This window comes from Dioscorea cayenensis, chromosome 6, assembly GCF_009730915.1.
Source record: "Dioscorea cayenensis subsp. rotundata cultivar TDr96_F1 chromosome 6, TDr96_F1_v2_PseudoChromosome.rev07_lg8_w22 25.fasta, whole genome shotgun sequence".
NCBI classification, from domain to species: domain Eukaryota; kingdom Viridiplantae; phylum Streptophyta; class Magnoliopsida; order Dioscoreales; family Dioscoreaceae; genus Dioscorea; species Dioscorea cayenensis.
In genome coordinates, this window is record NC_052476.1 from 5528175 (window position 1) to 5549668 (window position 21494).

The window sequence follows — 21494 nt, forward strand, 5'->3', positions numbered from 1 at the left end:
TGTCTTTCGCGTAGATATGCTTGTTTTAACTCTTTTAGTTGTGCGTTTCCAAGGGCTTGATCCACTGATACTATCGGGTTTGATCCATTGATACTATCATTATTATGCACACCTCAGGCGCAAGGTACCCTAGGCTCCAGTCTAGTTGTCTTGAAGGCGTATGACATTAAATAGTCATTCTAAGCCACATGTCTTATCTCAAGGTTGGACTCAATTTGAGACATGTCTTAATAAAGTGCAAATTTATTTTATTTTATTATTTTAATTTTTAAAAATTAAATAAATATGAGTCATTTGATCATCATCAAATTAAACCTAACAATTAAAAGCAAAAGAGTTTTATTTTATTTTATTTTTTTCAATTTATAAGAGCTAAATAAATATGATCATAAAGGGTGGTTGACGCACCTTTCAGGTTTTAATTAATAACTATGAATATAATGATCATTTAGGGCGGTTGATATCATTGTTCCTGTGGTTAATCGGCTAGTTTAGTTTATAAAAAATTGCATAATTTATGTTTTTGGGAAGCCTTTTCTACGTAAGTGTTTCAACACAAATTTTTTTATGGACGAAAAATGTATGAGTGCTAAACAGTGAGTCACATTTTTATATTTTTTATTTAGATATATTTATGGAAAAGTCCTCTTTGGAGTACTCTAGTAACTATAAAATCACTTCTAACATTTTGAATGTAAAAGCACGTACTTTAAAAAAATTGAAAATATTTTTTTTTAAATTAGTTTTATTTAAAAAAAAAACATTCTAATAGTTTTCAATTAACATTAGGTTTATAAGTTACCTTGTTAGGTAAATATTGGAATACATCAATAATAGCAAACAAAAGAAACCCATTCCAAATATATACAAGAACTCTAGGTCGAAGGCCGTTGAGATCTAAAATTTCTCTCTGAGCACCCCTGGATCTTCATTGGGCCTCCAGATCCTGCTTCATCCCCAGTTGTAATGGCAAGTGAGGGAGAAGCCTCTTTGGCTGGTGGGCCTTATGTTTCACCTGTTGGTCACCGGTCCTGGGCCAATATGGTGAAGCAAAAGGAGTCAGCTTCCGTCGAGCCACCGCTTAACATCAATCAGAAAGAGAATCTGGAAAAGTGAAGAAATCTGCTAGTGCTGTTGTGATTGTGGGGAAGGATTTGAAGGATCGTGTATCTAGTAAAATGAGTAACAGTCTATTCGGCAAGTTCCTGGGGAGAGCACCACCATTGGAGCTTGTTCGGACATCTTTGCAGGAGATGTAGAGAGGGATGGCACCTCTCTCAATGTCTGATATGTCCAATGGGTTCTAACTCATTCGTTGTGATAAGCCAGAAATGGTGGAGGCGGTGCTCTGGGAGGGACCCTAGATGATTAGTGGCATGGTGCTGCAGCTTACACCTTGGAAAAATCACTTCCAACCTGGCGTTTGAGAAACTTCACCTGGCAGCAGTGTGGGTATAATTACATCATCTCCTAATTGAATTCTGGGATGCGGAGGTCTTAGAGATCATTGGTGAACAGTTTGGGAGGCTTCTGAAGGTCGATGATCACACCGAAAAAAATCTCTCAAGCTAAATTTGCTCGCATTTGTGTAGAAATCGACTTGTCAAAACCGTTAAACGAGGTTTTTGGATAGGGGACGAAGAGCATCGAAGCATGGTGGCGGTTTTTTATGAGAGATTGCTGGTTTTCTATTTCAAGTGTGGGCTTATAGACCATGGAGAAAGCTCTCTCGAAACCAATGTTTCAAGTGGTGGTTTGCATAGTAGTGGGGTGCTGAGTGATCCCCAGCTACATGACCAATAGGCTATGCAATTGGATACCGCGGGTGGGGAGACTCGGGCATCACCTTTCTCTGGTGAGGGGTTGGCTAACTCCTAGGACGTTGAGCTAGAGAGGGATGATGGATGTCCGTACAGTCTGTGGATGGTGGTATAGCGCCACCGGGGTCGGGAGAAATGGCCAGGAAGTTGCTTCGAAACCAAGGATCATTGGAGGATCATGTGCGGCTAATACATGGTAGGATTCTATGCCAAGTGATCGCCAAGTGTCTTTCCCTGGCCGATACATATCTTCCAGTGCAGGGGTGCGGTCTTCTCAAGGATGGATGCGATCGATGCGTGAAGGCCATGTGTTTGGGTATTGGGATGAAGCTAACCTCGGGACGGTACATCATAAAGAGAAACAGGTTCAACTGTTGAGTCCGGATCTAACTATTGGAGAGCCTCAGGATTTTGGAAAAGGAATGGAGAGGGAGGAGTTCCTAGATGGTGAAGTGTTGGAGCTCTCTTCCAAATCATCTGAGCTATGATTCTTCTGGTGAGGCTGTCAGAGATTCAGGAGGGAGTTCCCGAGTGGAGGGTAATGGCCTTGATTGTCAAAATAGGTTAGAAAAGGAAAAGGGAATTATGGAGGAGCATTCTTTTCTGAAACCCATCCTAATTTCCTCCATATGGCTTGAGATTTGAAGGGCAAGAAAGATCTAAATCTATGGGGAGCCAAAGATTGATGACAGATGGAGTAACCCACAAGAACCTTATGAACAGTATCCTAGGTGCACTTCAGAAGACATGCGCAGATGGGGGAAAGATGGAGATGCTGATAGCTCCATTGATAGGGTGGAATCTGACAAGGATATGACCTTAGTTGAATATCAAAAGGACGCCAAAGCAGACATGGTGGCAAGAAGAAGAGTAGCGAGAATAGCCTCTAGAGCTAAGAAATGGAGAAACAACCCTTATTAATCTTCGTTGCTCTTTTAAAAGCTTTGCTTGTTTTGTTCTTTATCCTGTTCTTTTGGTTTTAATCATGAATTACACGATTATTTCTAACATTTTGTGCTAGAATTGCAGCGGCTTCTCTAACTCTATCACGAGGAACTGAATGTGGGATCTCCTTAAAAATCACAAGCCGCAAGTTGTTTTTCTAGTTGAAATAGAGCGAATGAGGAGTGTTGTCTCTGGTTTTGTCAAAAAATGTCGAGGGGTTGGGACTGGGCTACTTTGTCGACCCAGGGTTTATCTGGAGGGCTTTTGGCTTTATAGAGGAAGGGAATGGGTTCAGTTACCCCTTTTGTGTTGTCTCGTAACATGTTACATTTGGTGATCTCTTCGAGCTATTCTGAAGGTATGATCTTCTCCTTTGTGTATAACCCTCAGGTTCTTTCGGCACAGGTTCAGGTTTGGAAGGAGCTTTCTAAGCTTGCGAAGATTGGTATTCCCTGGATGGTTGTTGGAGACTTCAATGCCATTAGTTCGGTGGAGCTTCAATCACTATGCAGCTAAGTCTAAATTCTTTAATGATTTTATCAGTTTTAGTAACCTGTTTGATCTTGGTTTCTCTGGGCTACCTTATACCTGGTGCAATGGTTAAATGGGATGTACTCGGCACTGGGCACTTCTTGATAGATTCCTTGCTAATTTAGAGTGGCTTGGGTTGCATAATTCGTATGTTGTTTGTCATCTTAATCGTATTTCTTATGATCATAATCCTATTCTATTGAAAATTCGTCCACGTTCTGTTTTTAAAAAGAAAATTTTTCGTTTTGAAAATTTTTGGTTGGATCATAAGGGCTGTTATGACGCTGTGAGTAGAGCTTGGAATTTTGATTCTTCTTCTTCCCCTTTGCATGCCTTCTCCCATATTCTTTCCCGTACCAGGATTCATCTTATTTCTTGGAATGCTTTGGGTCTGTATTGCTGACCCAACCTCTCTTGATCATAGGTGCCTTAGAGCTCTTAATAATCGTCACAATGCCCTACTCAAGCAGAATAGCATCCACTAGGCTCTGTGAGCTCGTATGTTATGGCTTAAGCAAGGTGACTTGAACTCTAAGTTTTTCCATAACATGGCTCGTGTTCGTACTCACAGGAATAAAATCTCAAGTATTTAGGATTGTTTTGGAATTTTTTTTTCTGGCTAGATGGGTATTGAGAATTGCTTTACCAACTTTTTTCGGAACCTTTGGAGTTCTTAGGGGAAATGGTCCTTTACTGATTTGGTTAATAGTCTCCCTCCTGATCATAGTGTTATTTCGGAAGAGGATGGGGGGTTCTTGATTAAACCTGTGACCTACTTGGAGATCCTTAACATAATTAAAGGCATGGTGAAGGGGAAGAGTCCTGGTCTGGATGGCCTAAAGTTAGAGTTTTATCTTTTTTACTGGGACCTCATCAAAGAACCTCTCTTTAGAGTCATCTCCCATTTTTTCAATAATGCTAGTCTGCCTATTTCTTGGGGCAAAACTTTTGTGGTGCTCATTCCTAAATCTAACAACCCTCTTACTGTTTTGGATTTCCCGCCTATCTCGGTTTGCAATGTTTTTTTATAAAATTGTTTCTAAAATCTTGTCGAATCGATTAAAGAATGTTATTCATAAGATTGTTGGGATGGAACAATGTGCTTTCCTAGCTGGTAAAAACAGCTTTGATAACATCATTGCCATCCAAGAAATTGTACATTCCTTAGATTCTGATGGTGGGAGTTTCCCGAGGACGTTACTTAAAATTGAAATAGCTAAGGCTTATGATATGGTTGAGTGGGAAGCCGTTCTTGTTACTCTCCACCTCATGAATTTCTTGGTTACTTGGGTTAACTGGATCCATGCCTGCATTTCTAATGCCAACTTTGCTTTATTGATCAATGGGCAAGCTTCCAACTGGTTCTCGAGTAGTAGAGGTCTTAGGCAAGGTGATCCCTTATCCCCTTACCTTTTTTTGCTTGTTTCCCAGAACCTCTCTGCATTGCATATTGAGGCTCTGCAAATGAACTGGATTTCTGGGTTTGATGGTAGATTGAGCGATAATTTTAATCACTTGATGTTTTTAGATGATTTAGTTACTATCTCTAGGGCATCTCGGGGGGTTGCTAGGGCTTGTAAGACTTGCTTGTTTATTTATAATGGCCTGATTGGGCAAACCCTACTGTATCTAAGTCCTTTATTCATTTTTCTTGCTGGACCAATAAAAGAGTACGCAAAGATATATTGGAAATGCTTAGTATGAGGGAGGGGTCTTACCCCATTAGGTATTTGGGTTGCTTGATTAGCCCTATGAGAGTTAACAAAAACTATTTTCAGCCCCTTGTGAACAAAGTGCAAAATTGCATAAAAGCTTGGAACCATAACACTATGTCTTTGGTTGGTAGAGCAATTCTATTTAATAGTATTCTAATGCCTATCACTACTTTCTAGTTATCCTGTGTAGCTTTCCATGACTCTATCCTTGACTAAATTTCCCAAATTGCTAGGAAATTCTTTCTTATCCGCGGGGGGGTAAGGATTCCCAATCGTAGTGGCTTCCACACTTTGGGTTGGAGCACTGCTACACTTGCTAAAACTGATGGGGGCCTTGGTATAAAAAATTTAAGGAATGCCAAAGTTGCTTTAATGTCAAAAATGTTTTCTTGATTTTAAACTCGGACGATAAGCTTTGGGTAAACATTTCAAGCTTAAATATGACAACATTTAGTTCTAGAATTTTAAACCTATCAAAAAGGCTTCTTGTTTTTATATACCTATTTGTTCGACTGTAGCGAAGATCAGGCCAAATTGTTGGATCAGGGTGTGTACCCCCGTTGATTCTAATTTCTTGACTGATCCTTGGTTGTTAGAGATTCTGATTAGTTTTAAGCCCACCTTCCTTAACATGGACATTTAGATGGATGATGTCTCTGTGAATGATTATGTTGAGTTGGATGTTCTTAATATGGAAATCGGCAGGTTGCTCTTTGGAGATAATGTTAACTGGACTCATTTAATAGGGAAAGCAACAATCATTGGTTTTGGAAGCAAATGAATAATAGGGCTACATTGGTCAGTTCCATTTACTCTTGGCTTAACTTTGATATTTCTGCTACGGATGATGCATGGGAGAATTAGAGTTAGATTTGGAAATTATGTACCATTCATAGGGTTAAAGTGTTTATTTGGAGATTGATACACAGAAGAACACCTACTTTTGCCTACCTGCACAGGTTGAATATTGTCCTGAATAGTAGAATGTTGTTTTTGTGGGTTGGATGTTGAAATTGATGAATATGTGTTGTGGAGATGGTCTAAAAGTCATTTAACCAGGAATGTTATTAGTTCTATCATTGGTGTGGACCTAAATGTGATCAACCACTTATCGGATGGGGAGTGGCTTACTCAAAGATGGAATTCTAAGGGTGGAAGCTAATTCTTGAAAGCTGTGGTGGCTTCTGTTGCCTGGGTGATTTGGAAGGCTAGATATGCCAATGTTTTTAATAGTGAAGATCCAAATTGGATAGGCATGGGGCAGCGTGCCATTGCCATAGTTGAAGAGTTGTGTAATGTTCACAAAATTAATTTAGGGAAGTTGTTTCTTAGGCCTTTTAATCCTTCTTTGAGTTTGTTTACTGATGCATCTTGGGAAGAACAAAAACAATGCTGTGGCACTAGTTTTATTTTTGTTAATAGTGATGAAGTAGTGATCTTTGTATGTGTAGGAAATGAGAAGGCTGAATCAAGCACGCATACTGAATTGCTGGATCTGGAGGAGGCTCTAAAGAGATGCAGGAGTAGAAAGCTTTATCCACAACAGGTGTATTCTAATTGCATTACCATTGTGGAGCTAATACACAAAGAAGATTGGGTGACAAATTTTGGAGGATTTGTGAGAGGATTAAGATGATTCGGGGGTACCTTACGCAATTCAATTCTGTCTGGTTAGAGGTCATTCCCAGACATTTGAACCTGGTTGCTAATAAACTTGCCAAATTTAACCTTAGGAATCCTGCCGTTTCGTTTTTTTTTACAATGGTTTAAACCTTCCCAACTGGCTGGAGATGGCGGCTCTGGTTAGTGATTTGTAGTTTTAACTTTTTGTTGTAGTTTTTTTTTGTTGTTTCCTTTTAGCTTTTTAGCTTTATCATGCACAAAAAAAAACAATAGCAAAAGAATATTCAGTAGAAAAAAAAAACAAGAAACATTGGTAAGTTTTTTTTTGATAAAAGAGCTACTAGGTAGCTGAATACAACTAACAGAATGCTACTAATCAAAAATCAAAACCTAAGGCCCATCTGCTTATAGGCATCTAGCAGCCAACGATGTATATCAAGGCCTCTAAAGAATAAAGAATGCTGTGGATTTCTACATTCGCAAGCTGGCAAGAAATCTGACTAATAAATTTTCTTCTTTGCCAATAAGCTCCAGTTTTGTTTTTGGTAATCATCTCAAAACCTCACTAATGTTCCTTATTTTATCTCAAAAGCGTGTTTCTGGAAATCATCTCAAAACGACACATAGAATGCTATCTACAAGACTTGCACAATTACAGAGGACTCTTATCCAGTTTCAAGTTTCGCTTTCTACACTACTCCAAAACACACTGCATAGCAATGGCCTTTGCTTGCAGGCAAGAGTCTATCTTCTTTTCATTGATCCTTCCAAACTAGCAATTTTAAAATTAATAACAATGGCAAAACCAAAGGCATACCCATAAGACCCTTCAATCCAGGAAGTATCCCAAAAAACAAGATTAATTGAGTGGAATGATTAAGGCATAGAGATTCCTTGATTTTCAAATGATTAATCATTAAGTAGTCGAACACATGTTGAAAGTTCCTTTGAGAGGTTCTGGAAAAATCCAACCTCTACGTCCTAAAATTAACATGCATCTTTCTATCTGTGGACCCTAAGTACAAGCTACAATCAAGGCGCAAGTGAACACACATGCCACATCAATTGGTACTAATATCTTGATGGTTTCCCACCCAAGAGCAAGGGTCTTCAAATAATACCTCATGCAAAAGTATGAGGATTGTATTCCAAAGGGTCAGTTTTTCATAGTTTATGTAGGCTCTGTGTTTGTTTAAATGTGCAAAAAGTTTTTGCAGAACCAATAAATTTTTCTAAGTTATCTAGAGAAGACACACGCCCATGTTGAATTTTCACAAGGGCATGTGTCTCCGTTCAGAGCTCATCCCAAGAAGACACAGGGGCATGTGAATGCCCTTTGAACAACCTTGTGGTGGTCGCACACTAGTGGGTAATTTTCACACAGGCATGTTTTTTCTCTGCAGAGTTTAGAGCTCTATCCCGAGAAGACACAGGGGCATGTGCCTACCCCTGTGGATGACCCAGCGAACTACACACGGGCCTAGGTAATTTTCACACGCCCATGTGAAACTCTACAGAGAAGATTTCCTTCATCATGAGAAGACACAGGGGCGCGTGAGTGCCCCTATGAATGGCCATGTGAAGATCCACGCCCGTGTGGAATTTCCACACGGGCATGTGAAACACTTTGGGAAATTTCTCAGATGGACAGAGAAGCCACATCAGAGTGTGGGTACCCCTATGGGTCGGGCATACGGGCTTGGGGAATTTCTACGCGCCCGTGTGATGCGTTAAGAAACAAGGAGTGTCATCTTGAGAGCACAAAGTGGTGTGTGGGTGCCCCTGTAAAATTCTCCTGTGGAGTCACACGGGCCTGGGTAATTTCCGCATGCCCGTGTGGATGTACAAAACTCAAAAGGCCGTGATTTTTTTTATAAATCTCTTGTATCTTTTCATTTTCACACTCCCAAACACTCAGAGAACACATCGTTTGCTCTCTCGACCTCGTTGCCATCAATTTGAAGGGGTTTTCGGGTGTTTTCTTACCAATTTCAAGGTTTTCACTCTCATCTCGTTGGTAAAACCATTTTCCTCTTTCTCTTTGCTAAATCTTGATTTATTTCAATTAAGCTAGTGAATGTTGCTTGATTTCTATGATTAAAAGGTTGGTGCATGCTTAGAATAAGTTCAGAAATGATTTTAAGATGTATTTTTGAGATTTTTGCTAAGTGGCCATTTGGTTTTCACGCCCATGGATCTACACAAGAGTGTGGAATTTCCACACGGCCATGTGGATTTCTGCAGTATTATCCTATGAGTTTATTTGATCGATTTCTTTTCACTACTTGCAAGTATGGCTCCCAGGACAAAGAAGCAAGCCGGTAAGCGTCCACGCGAGCCCTCACTTGATCTGAAAAGATGGAGTTTGCGATACCTGAGCACCAGGCTCGGTTTGAGCAACTGTCAAAGCTCAATTTCTGACAGACTTGATTCTTGGACTTTAATGCACTTAGAGAGGTTCAGCTCGTAGATGATTTGGCCGATGTGGTCGACGAGCTATTGTCAGTGTGTAGCTAGAGGAGATTACTATCTATTCGTGAGCCAACTATCTGTATTTTGACGCTAGAGGTATTAATGTCATTCTAGTTCGACCGGTGTTATAGTAATTTCGATAGCGATGACACCATATAGTTAAGAGCATTCAGACATCACTACATCATGAGCATCACACAATTTTTGATCTGGTTAGGACTGTACGACGAGGCATTTACCAATACTGAGGGGTATGATAGGTTGCCGACTAATTACAATGGTAGTCTGACTCCTTAGAGAGCATACAGGAAGCTGTGTGGACAAGGGCAGTATGAGCCGGGGGTCTCAAAGGTGACATGCCTTTCTCAACCCACTTAACGATACATTCAGGCCATCCTGAGCCGATCAATGAATGGCCACAGTGACAGTACTAGAATTTTGAGCAGACAGGAGCTTTTATACTTATACTCCATGGTACAGAGCGAGCCGTTGTATCTAGGGCACATTATGCCTGAGTATTTGTGACACTAGGGACAATATGCCTGGATTAGCGTCCTTTTCTCCGGTCCTTACATCACTAAGCTCATCATCGGGATGGGTCTACTAGACGCTATCAGAGGGGCGGAGAAGATGATCATACCTACTCCCCTAGGTATAGAAAAGATGATATAGATGGGGATGGTATGCAGGTATCAGCCGGGAGTTCATCTACTGATTACACGCACACCAGAGCCAGTCGATGGTGAGGGTGATACACAGCAGAGGGCTCACAGCCAGTGCTAAAGCCACAGTCCGAGCAGATGAAGACAGAGGCACCTTCCACTCGAGCCCATAATTGATTTGAGATACTCAAGAGTGTTGTGGGAGTGCTACAGGAAGATTTGGCAGAGGTTCGGGCTACACAAGTCGTGAACCACACTAAGGTGATGGCGCGTCTCGACATATTACAGTAGTTACTCAAGCAAGACGCGACCTCACCATTTGTTATAAGGCCGAGGACCCCTCAGGCATCACCAGCAGCAGCACTAGCACATTCACCTGATCTACCAGCACCAGTGGTTACTTCACCACCAGCAGCAGCAAAGGCGACCGAGCCCGACACCGACGCTTGATGTGTCTTTACTTTTCTTTGTTCTTATTTCTCGTATTTCATTTCAATATTTTATTTTGGACTTGTATCACTCAGAAAGGACTTTCCTTTTGAGTTCATCTTTGATTTTCATTTTGTCTCGAGTTGTATTTCATTACTTTACCTTCATATACTCGAGTTTGATTTTATTATTATTGAGCTTCACTGAACCCCCTTGTGTATATGTGCAGATGGCCTTGTGAGTATGGAATTTGAAGACTAGTCATAGACACGGTTAATGTAATTTTCACATGGCCATGTGTGCTCCACAACCCATTGGAACTCAACTCTCAATGAAAATAGCTTCATCAAACATACCATTAGGAGTTCAGGGGAGTATTGTTTCAATTGCCCACTTCCACATATGTTTTTGATTGATTTATATTCTATTGTGCTTACATGCATACATTGAGTGCAATGTACATCTTAAGTGTGGGGCGGAGTTTACATTACACATGTTCTATACATATGCTTTGATTGTGCATGCTCATGTAGCCAATGGTGGTTCACCTTAGTTGCAATGGTTGTATTCTTAAGTTTAGGAGAAGTTTCAACTTTGAATGTTCTCATGCTCTAGTTTTTACTTGAATTTCTAGGAATTTTTACCCGATTGACACTTGTTACACTACTCAATCATGAAACCTTGTGGAAACTCGATTTTGATGTCTAAGGGACTAATTAGTTTTGTTACTTGTGTTAATTTTTGCTAAAAAAATGGAAAAAGAAAAAAAAGAACAATATATACTTGTTTTGGTCATGCATTTGGGGTGGAAAGAGCTACCATCTATGAAGTATGAAGCTACTCTCATAAGTCGGATACTAGTTATACCCGTAATAAGAGAAAAAGCTATCTCATGGGATGAGTGAAAGCTACTACCCTGGTAGAAAGAGCTACCACCTCGAAAGTGTGAAAGCCACTTTAGCGGCCACTTCGGAAAAGGCTACCTTAGAGGATGTGTGAAGCTACTACTATCTCTTTGTTCTGTTTTGTTTTGTATATAAATAAGTCCCTTATACTTAGAACTTTGAGGAGTATACGTTGGGTTGACTTGAGTGAGTTTACACACACTTACAAGATATCTGGTTTGTTAACCTTTTTTATTCGAGTTTTTAGCTAGAGCAATGATTTTTCGTATTTAGTGTTAAAATTTTCCTTGCTTGTAGAATGCTTCTCTTGCATGCTTTTGGTGAACCTAAGGTCAAGCACTTTCAATGTTTCCTTCTTCTATGCTTCAAAGTTTTATTTTTGCTTGAGGACAAGCAAAAGCTTAAGTGTGGGGAGTTTGATAAGTGCTTGTGTATTAGTAATACGAAGTAACCTTTTCTTACGATGAGCATTAATTCTCTCAGATTTTATTGCTAATACACGTGTATTTGTTTTTTTTTGTGCATGTAGGGTTGTGGAGACAAATATAGAAGAAAGAAACCAAAGTAGATTGCGAGTGCACATGGTGGATGAAATCTTGGAGTAAACAAACGTGAAGACACAAGTGGTGCTCAAAGACATGTGAGTGTATGCCAACCTCCGTTATGTTTAAGAAAATATGCAAATTGGAGGGGCACAAAAGCAGTCATACTCATGTGTTCCGACTTGCGTAAAGCTAGCAAGATTGGCATCAACTGTGTTTTTATTTGAAGATGCAACGTGATCTATAACATAGAAGTGTGCCTATTTATGTTGCCTCGATGAAAAGTGTGGATTCGGGAGTATTTTGGCATATCACTGTAGCAGATCACTGTAACAATTTAATGTAGCAGTTGCTGTTCACAGGCCGCTGAAAATTGAGTTTCTGCAGATTCACACGGGCATGTGGAAATTCCACATGCATGTGTGGATGCCCGATTCCAGCCTATTTAAAGCCGTGATTTCAGATGATTTGGGAACCCTTTTTTCCATCCTTTCTTCATCTTTTCCCCATCTTTGGAGACGCCCACGGCTAGGGTTTAGGGAGGCTTTGTCAAGGTTTTTGGAGTGGTTCTACGGCCTTCAACACCGTAATCCTTTGGATGAGAGTCATTGGGGGAGCTTTCATTTGCATCGATTAGGTGAGGGTGTGCCCCAGGCTTGACGAGGGAACCTTTGAAGAAGACGAGGCTACTCCACAAGACCATCGACACGAACATCAAGGGGGTTTTATTCATGGATTGCATATCTTTACTTTTGATTTCATTATTGATTGTATGGTGCTCCATAGAGAACTAAATCTCTAGAGGGTACTTGGACTTGTAAACCCTAGGATTTACACTTGAAGTAATTGTCCTAGGGAGAGCAATGTTCAGGTGCCCCACTTTTGATTGATTGCCTTCTCTCTCATTTTTATGGCGTCTCTCTTTTTTGCCTTCTTTCTTTATTTCCATTTTTATTGACTTTGTTCACACCATTATTAATTCATCTTCATTCTAGTTAAAAAGCAATCTTGGTGTTTCTGATCACTATTCCCTATTATACGACTACCCACTCACCAGTGTATTATTACTTGGCAGAGGTTTGGGATACACAGGTCGCAAACCACACTGAAGTGATGGTGCCTCTCGACATATTACAGTAATTACTCGAGTGAGACGTGACCTAACCATTTGTTATGAGACCGAGGACCCCTCAGGCATCACCAGCAGCAACAGTGCAGTCTAGGGAGAAGTAATAGTAGCTCTTGGGACCCAGGGAATACGATCCTCTTGTGCTTGCACAAGAGATATTACTTGATGACCCATGCACTTGCCGGACTCAATCATATAACTTGGAATGAGAATAGTTAAAGTCAAATAAAGCAAGGAATTCCAGAGTAAGATCACTGTGGATAGGGTCACATATGGAAAAAAGTCAATCACATCCTCCCATAATAAGAAGCTCTCGAAGCTTTTCAACCAGGTCAATCTCCTTGAGTGTCCTCCAATCAATGAGATAAGTCTATCCAAATTTTAGACTTTGAAGACGCTCTAGCCTTTGTTGATGTTCAGGGACATCAAATTCTAATTCTAGTGGTGGGGATGATTCTTGAGCCTGGCGAGAACATTTCTGGGAAAGCTTTTTGGTCCTTGGTGCCATACCTACAAGAAAAATACCAAGAAAAATCAAATTAATAACAACTGAGCAGTTTCAGAGAATCACATGGCCGTGTGGGCTTATAACACCACCATGTGGCTATGTTGGGAAGGGTTTTCTAGCCCACACACCTGTATGGGTTAGCCACATGGGCGTGTGGGTTGGTTGGAAAAATTTTGCAGCCGGTACGGATATGTAGAGCCCCAACCATAGCAAAATTTCCATAGTCAAGCCACATTGGCACACTAAACGGCATCAAAGACTACAAGTTATTATAAGAAGATGATTTCCATGAAGAAAATATGCTAAAAATAAAGAAAAACCAATGGATCTAGAAATTGGAAGCATGAGGAAAACAAGGAAGATGAGAGCTTCTAGGAGTGAAGTAGAGAGGAACAACTTGAAGTAATTATCGGAAAAAGCTCTTCCTAACCTTTATATAGCTGAGTGATAAGTGTCTAAATGTAGGTGTTTTCATATATATATCGTATGCACTTTGCATGTATTTTGTGAGGTTTGATGCCCGTTTGCGCTTAATCGTCTATTATTTGCTTTGTAGGGCATATGGAAGCCATGGAGAACAAGAAAGATATCATTTTGGCAAAAAAAGAGAAGAAAAAGAGAATTTCATACTACCCCTATACTACCCAGATGATGGGGGCCATATGACTCGTAAAGTGATGGATTGATTTGGTGTTCTGTCCGATTTCCATACTACCCAAGTATACTGGGGTCGTATGGAGGCCGTATGCACCCCGTATGGAACGCGAATCTAGGGTTTCTGAGTGCTATACGACCCCTATACGGCCCGTATGCCTCGGGGGGTATATATACTCACTTTTAGGGCTGATTAAAGGACTTTTTGCTGGCCGACTTTTTGGGGAGATCATTTGGGAGATCTTGGGCGACCTTTGGGGAGGAGAAAGAGGGCGAGAAAGCTAGAAAGATCATTGAAGCCCAAGGTCCAAGGCTCTCAAGGCAAGAAGGCAACATCATTCAAAGGGAGATCGATCACGACTTGAAGGAAGGAGAACCGCGGCTAGAGGAAGCGTCATTCGGCATTCCTTTGGCGGGGAAGCGTCATTCGGCATATTCTCGCCTCAACCTTCACCATTTCATCTAGGGAGTGTCATACTATGTCTTTGTTTCATGTTTTTGCTTGATTGTATGCTTTGTTATGAGATGATGACACACTAGACCCCCAAGACCACCGGGTGTTGGTGAACCTTGGGGGTTTTATCATGTATTTTTGGATGATTACTTGTTAATTCTATGCTTGGGTATGTTTGAGATCTAATCCATTGTTTTTCATGCTAAGTGTTACACCAAGGAGAAATCCGTAGCTCTTTTATGAATGATGCATGTAGATGTGACTTGCTCGCATGTATTAGGTCATGAATGGATTAGAAGGGATACTTGTATCATCACGCCCAGAAATCGGGTGTTTGGTAGCCCTCCATGTAGGTTTAATCCGAAGAAGAGTAGGTTTATTCCTAAGCGAGATTTCCTTGTACTTAATGCAATCGTAGGAATGTAGATTTGGAAGAAATTCCTATCTATGTTCGTATGGGATTAGGGTTCAATCGCCCGAGAAATTGGGGTTGTTCTAATCTTGGAATCTCATGGTCCAATTTACCCTTGCATCTTTAAATCATCATCCATGTTGCATGATAACCCCTCAAGGGATCCACATCCATAGGCCTTTGCACTTCATTGATTCTCTTGCTTGCTTATTGCTTGTTCTCTCTAATTTGCTAGCAAATCTTGTGTTTAGTTTTATTTGTATTTAGTAGAGTAAATCCATCACTTAAGATCTTAGGCTAGATAATAGCTCGAGAAGGAGTAATAGGAGATCCTTAGCCCCGTGGAATACGATCCTCGTGTCTTTGCACGAGGTATTACTTGGCGATCCCGTACACTTGCGGGGAAGCGATCACTGAGCAAACTGTTTTGGAAGCCCAAAAGGTGTGTCTCTTGGTGTGGATGTGTGAGAAGATGAAGGGGTGTGAGAATGAAGAAAGTGAATAGTTGCCCTTATGAAGAAAGTGAATAGTTGTTATCCATAGTAACTCCATGAGAAATTTGGGTAGTTCCTCCATCATTGGCTATAGGCATTGCTGTAGGGATTACCTTGTCCTCTCCTCCCATTACCCACAAAATCAACTTGCTGAATCGGGGCTTAAGTACCAACTGAAATAGGATAATGTACTGAAATGTGTGCACCCACACAACCATCAAAACTAGTAACCGCAGCCTCTCTTGGTGAAGTTAGAGAATCCAATTTCTTGGTTAATGCCTCTACTTAGGCTGCCATGGCTGTAACTGTGTCAACTTCATTAATGCTGGTCACTTTCTTCTTTTTCCTAGCACTCCATTGATAGCTATTCAAAGCCATTTCTTTAATCAGCTGTTAAGCAGCTTCTGGAGTCTTGTTTCCTAATGTACCTCCTACAGTAATATCTAGAAGCTATCTAGTGCTTGGATTTAACCTATTATAGGATGTATGAACGATCATCCACTTGGGGAACCCATGTTGAGGGCACTTTCACAAAAGATCCATGAACCGTTCCCATGTCTCAAACAAGGATTCTAGCTCCATTTGAACATATGAAGAGATTTCATTGCGAAGCTTTGTCGATTTCCCAGAGGAAGGTACCTTGGATAGAAGCTCTTGGCAATGATTGGAGCCACTGTTTGGATTTTCCTTTTATTAAGAATGGGATACCTCTCAAGCGAATTGCATCATCAGACACCTCATTAACTTTCCGCTTATCACACACTTCAAGGAAATTCTCGATATGGTTATTCGGATCTTCATCGCCTAATCCACTGAACTATGCAGACTGTTGAACCATTTGAATAAATCTAGGTGTTAGCTCCAAATTTTGGACTATAACAGTTGGTCAAATAATACTCGACTTTGTCCCACAAGCTGTAGATAGGGTAAAATCTGAAAGTGTCCTTTGCTGCTCATTCTATTCTACCATTTTTTTAAATACCTCAACCTCTATTTCAACTGGATAATTCTATTCTTGTGCAGGTTTCTTCCCCTTCTACAAAGTTTGTGCTCAATTTCAAGATCTTTTTCAACTAATGTCAAAGGATTTTCTTAGGTTATAACCTGTAGCTAAAATCAAGAAAAGAAAAGAATTAAAACGGCAAAAAAAAAGGAATATAAAATAGAAAAACAATAAAAAAGAGAATGACTAAAATAACAAAGTTCTAACATTCTTAATATCTCGTTCCCCGATAACGATACTAAAAACTTAACACACCCATTGATAGTGTCCGCAAGTACATGGGTCATTCAAGTAATTAAGTGTATCCAATGGGTCGGGTAGTCGAATCCATAGGGAACATGATTATTAGTACTAGTTACTTCTAAGTTATCTAATTAAATGATCAAGAGATGATGTAATGAACTAATACACGAGTAAATAAATGTCACAGGCAAGTAAGCAAGAACAAAAATGAAGGGAAGTCTCAATAAATGAAAGTGAGGTATTCGAGCAATGCTCTCCCTATGACTCAAACATTAAGCGCAAGATTCACAAAGTGTTCATAAACCGAGTTAGTTAAGTTGTGAAAATCTATAGGTAATTGGTCCCTGCCTCTAAATCACTGATCCTAGTCCTCTACGAGGTCTTGTTGGAGAAATCTCTCAACACCTCACACCACATATGATTGCATAGTACCTAGGGATTCCATAAAATGCATCCAATTCCTAATGATAGACCTAACCTACTTTTAGGTGAAAGGTCCTTAACCCCTACGAGGTCCCGGAGGAAAACGTCTCTTAACAACTCATACCACGTATGGTTGCTTAGAGTTTAGGGAATATGGAGATAAAATACACCAATCGAAACGGAAAAAAGGACACTCAACTATCTCATGACTCACCCTCTTAACCCTCTTCAATCTTGAGGTTCTAACCCTAATGGAGACCTCTCTCTCACCAACGTGAATGAATCAATGCAAACAAATCAATAAATAGATCAATAAAGCAAGCATTAAGAAGACATGATTAAAACTCAAGTAAACTCAAATTAAAAGGAAACACAATGTAAATAAATATAAATAATAGAATCCTAGGTTTCACATGCCCAAATACTCTCTAGGGTTTAGCTCTCTATGGAGCAATATACAAAACAAGATTTAAATGAATGATGGCCTTGATGGGTAGTCTCAATGTCTTGATAGGCTCCTCTCCGAAGCTAGAGTCACCGATGGCTCCCTTGATGCTTTGACGGAGGAAAAATCAATCAATGTTGGTAAAGAAATGTCCCCAAAGTCACAAATACTTCTTCTTCAAGCCCCAACTGCCTTGCCTCTTTAAAGCCATGAAAAAGCTAACCAAAAATTGGGTAAAGCGGCATTTTCTAATAAAAATTTTTGGCTCCACACAGGCTTCCACACACTAATAAGTGCTTGTACGATATGAATGCGAAGCGTTCATTCCTTATGTTGAGCATTACTTTTCTCAGGTTTTTACACTAATATGTGTGTTTTTATGTTACTTTCGTGCATGTAGGGTTGTGAGGCTGAGTGTGAAGGAAAGAAGCCAATGTGGATCACAATGCACTAATTTTGGAGGAAATCTTGCTAAGGTTTCAAACGCGAAGACATAGGTCGGATGTGAGATGCTAGAGTGTGTGCCAACCTCCTCGTATTCGAGTTTGGCACATCCATTTGGAGGGGCACAAAGGCAGTCACACTCGAGCATTCTGACTTATGCACATAGAACAAGAGCTCCACCAACTTGCCTATCATTGAAGAAGCAAGTGATCCACGACGTGAACATGTGCTCGCTTATGCTACTCCGATGAAAGCATGGATTCGGGAAGCTATTCGAGGGCAAAATCATCGTAGCGAGCACTCGTAGCAAGTATTATAGCAAAGACTCGCTCACGTACCGCCGAGAAAAACAGGAGTTCAAAGAATCCACACGGGCGTGTGAAAATTATCCACGCCCGTGTGGAAATTCCGCACGGGCGCGTAAAGCATCCACGCCCGTGTAGTCGCCCGATTCCAGCCCTATTTAAAGCCGAATCAGCCCCGATTTTACTATTCTTTTCTCCATCATTTCCCCAACTTGAGAGAGGTTCCACAGCTCCGACATCATCATTCCTTAGGAAGAAGGTTGGTAGGGGAGCTTCCGTCGAGGTGTATCCTATACCGGACGAGGGAATCCTTGGACGACGAGTAGAGGACTTTCCACAAGTCCATCGACACGATTATCGAGGGGGTTTCTTTATGGATTCATTGTTTTTACATTCTATTTCTTTGATTGTACTTAGCTCCATGGAGAGCTAAAGCCCTAGTTGATACTTGGGTATTTGTAAACCCTAGGATGTATTCATTTCATTGAATCTCTTTATTATGCTTTCAATTAATTGATGTTTATTGTGAGTTCCAACCTTGAATGCTTGATTGTATGAACATTTCCCCTAGAGTGACACTAGGGTTGAGAGTTCTCGTTGGTAACCTTGTGAGTGAGTGACACACCACGAGCGTTAGACAAAGCTAGGTTGGAGAGGGTTGAGAGGGTGAGTCGAGAGGTACAGGAGCGTCCCCTTTCCCTTCCGACGTGATAGATTCTACCTCCGTTCCTCGAGTTCTTTGCGGCCATAATAGAGTTAATGGTCTAAGGGATGAACTTCCGCTAGGGCTTAGTTGCGCGTGCAACAGAGTGAAGCGTTGAGGTGATCTTAGTATCTAGGGCTTAATCGTGGTTTGGGACCTTCCACCTGGAACAAAGCGTTAGGTCTATAATTAGGAAGAGATTTATCACTTGGAATCCCTAGAGCTCATTGCAACTCTATGCAAGTGCGAGGTTGAGAGGTTATCCAATCTCTCCTCCGGGACATGTATAGAGTTAGGCATAGTTGACCTTAGATTTGGGACTATGTAATTAAGGATTTCCACGACTCACCATTTCATTAATTAGGAAGCATAATAGAGGGTTCTTGCACTTGAAACAATTATCCTAGGTGGAGCATTATCCGGGTACCCCATCTTTACCGATTGCCTTACCCCCTTCTTTACTTTTGCTCTCTTACTTGTTCTTTTTATTGTTGAGAATTGAATCATTGTCACACTTATCATCATTGATCTTTCACATAGCTAAGAATCGAATTAAGTATTTTTATTCCCTATTCCCTGTGGATTCGATACCCGCTCATCCGGGATTATTACTTCGACAAACCCGTGCACTTGCGGGATATACGCAAGGGGATCTTGTCACACACCCATGTGGCATGGAAAATTCTCCACACAATCATGTGAAAATTCCACACGGTCGTTGATGAGTGCATTTCATATATACATTTCCATACCTTTTTTATGTATTTATTGTGTCTTCAAGCATTTCTTTATTGTGATTCGGTGCTACTTGAGGTATTATAGTGTATTTGTGTAAGAAAATAGGTCCCTATGCAAAAGAGCATGATTTGGCGCAATTACAGTGCGAAAAGATGAGAATCTGTAGTGCTCTCAGGCCTGACAAGGTCTCAACATGACCGTGCGTGTTCCACTGATTATTCCAGGTGATTTGTGAAGATGAGTACTGTAGCAAAATTATTATAGCTGAGTACTGTAGCATTTATTCTAGCAAATCATTGTTGCACAAGTCTGGAGAAGGGACACGGTCTATGTGCTCCTAGTACGATCGTGTCGAGCCTGACACCTTCGTGTTGCAGGGTGTGTCAGGCTTGAATATCTATTTTTCGGTGATTCTATTTTTCAGTGATTTTCGGGGAGATTGACACCCCCTTGTACAAGGCTTGTCGTGCCTGGAATCCGCATTTTAAGTCAAATCTAGGGTATTCTTGGTGCACTCTTCTCTCCATCCTTTAACCTTCTTCTTGGGGGCGGCTGCCATGGTCTTCCCTTCCATATTTCTGAGGCCAGACTGAACTTTGGTGCTAGAGCGCTGATAAATGCTTGTGTATTAGTAATATAAAGTATTATTTTCTTACAATGAGCATTACTTTTCTCTAATTTTATCGCTCATACATGTGTATTTGTGTTATTTTGTGCATGTAGGGTTGAGGAGATAATTATGGAAGAAAGAAACCAAAGTGGATCGCGGATGCACTTTGTTGATGAAATCTTGGAGTGAACAAACATGAAGACACAAGTTGTGCCCAATGACACGTGATTGTGTGCCAACCTCCATGGTGTTCAAGCAAATACATGGTTTAGAGGGGCATAAAGGCAGTCACATTCGTGTGTTCCGACTTGTGTAATAGTAGCAAGATTTCCATCAATGTCACTTTTATGGAAGACGCAACGTGATCTACAGCATGAATGTGAGCCCGTTCATGTGGTCTCGATGAAAGTGTGGATTCGGGAGTATTTTGGCGGAGTACTGTAGCAGGTAATATAGAAATTCAATGTAGTAAATCACTATAGCAGTTACTGTTCATAAGCCGCTGAAAAATCGATTCCTGCAGATTCATACGGACGTTTGAAAATTCTACATGTCCGTGTGGATGCCCGATTCCATCCTATTTAAGTCACGACTTCAACCCGTTTTGAGAAGCTTTTTTCCCATCCTTTGGCCCATCTTTTCTCATCTTTGGAGGTGCTCGCGGTTAGGGTTTAGAGAGGCTTTGGCAAGGGTTTTGGAATAGCTCTATGGCCTTCAACACCGCGTTCCTTCGGAAGATAGTTATTGGGGGAGCTTTCATCAGCATCGATTCGGTGAGATGTGCACTAGGACTGACGAGGGAACCTTTGGGGAAGATGTGGCTACTACACAAGACTATCGACATGAATACCAAGGGGGTTTTACTATAGATTGCATGTTTTTACTTTCAATTTTATTATTGATTGTATCTTGCTCCATAGAGAGCTAAACCCCTACTGTGTACTTGGACTTATAAACCCTAGGATGATATTGTTTCTTTGACCTTTCTATTATGTTTCTTGACAATGCCTTTTTGTGTGTGTACATCAAGTACACGGGTTTGTCGAAGTAATTATACCCTGGTGAGTGGGTAGTCGTATCCATAGATAATAGTGATCAGAAACACAAGGATTGATATTTAAATAAAATGAAGAAGAATTGATAGTGGTGTGAATAAAATCAATGAAAATGGAAATAAAGAAAGAAGAAGGAAGAGAGACGCTATAAAAATGAGAGGAAAGGTAATCGATAGAAAGTGGGGCACCTGGACATTGCTTCCCCTAGGACAACTTCTTCGAGTGCAAAA

At 40.6% G+C, this 21494-nt stretch overlaps 1 non-coding gene across 1 annotated transcript; it reads left to right on the forward strand.

Moving 5' to 3' along the window:
- The first annotated feature begins 15803 nt into the window (after positions 1-15803).
- LOC120264039 lies at positions 15804-15910 on the forward strand. The gene has a single exon (XR_005537221.1). It is a non-coding gene; the product is annotated as a small nucleolar RNA R71 (small nucleolar RNA).
- Positions 15911-21494: the final 5584 nt, after the last annotated feature.